Genomic DNA, 839 nt, shown 5'->3' with positions numbered 1-839 from the left:
CTGGGACTGGTCCCTCCAGCGCAGAGTAGCAGGAAGCTCTCCACACACTCACCGGTCGTGGGCTAGGACTGGGTCTTATAGACAAATTGATTTTTTTTTTTTTTGCGGGTCTGGGAATTGAACTGAGGAGCCTGTGCTTGCCAGGCAAGTGCTTATTCTACTGAGTTATCTCCCTGGCCCCTGGGTGTGGTTTTATTTCCATGTTTTTGTGCGATGTTTATACTTTCTTTTTTCATTTATTTCCAGTTTCATTGCACTGTGGTGAGATAATATTCATGGGATAATTTCTCTTTTCTTGCATATACTTAAGCATTACCTATGGAGTATAATGTGTTCTATTTAAAAATGGGAAAAAGAAAAAAAATTAAAAAAGAAAAAATGTGTCATGTGCAGCTAAAAAAATGTTTTTCTATCTGTGTTTTGGTGAACCACTCTGTATATGCCCTCTAAGTTCATTTGTTCCACGTTCTGGTTCAGTCCTGTTACTTCTTTACTAATTTTTTGTCTACTTGACCTATCTTTTCATGATAAGTGTTTGCTAAGGTCTGTCAAGATTGTGATATTGAATATTAGATTTCTCATGTTCATTAAGATTTGTCTTACATATCTGTTTGCTCCTGTGTTTGTTGCATACATAGTTATGAGTATTTCCTCTTGAATTTTCCCCCTAACCTGTATATTGTGTTCTTCTTTATTTCATTTCGTTATTTTTGGTTTGAAGTTGAGATTGTCTGCGAAAAGGATTGTTACCCCTGCTTGTTTCTGAGGTGCTTGGGCGAGTAGTGTTGTTTTCCACTCTTTGACTTTCAGCCTATGAATTTCTTTATGAGTTAAGTGGT

The sequence above is a fragment of the Octodon degus genome, unplaced genomic scaffold (assembly GCF_000260255.1).
Source record: "Octodon degus isolate 3935 unplaced genomic scaffold, OctDeg1.0 scaffold00648, whole genome shotgun sequence".
NCBI classification, from domain to species: domain Eukaryota; kingdom Metazoa; phylum Chordata; class Mammalia; order Rodentia; family Octodontidae; genus Octodon; species Octodon degus.
Note: the sequence above shows the minus strand (reverse complement) of the source record.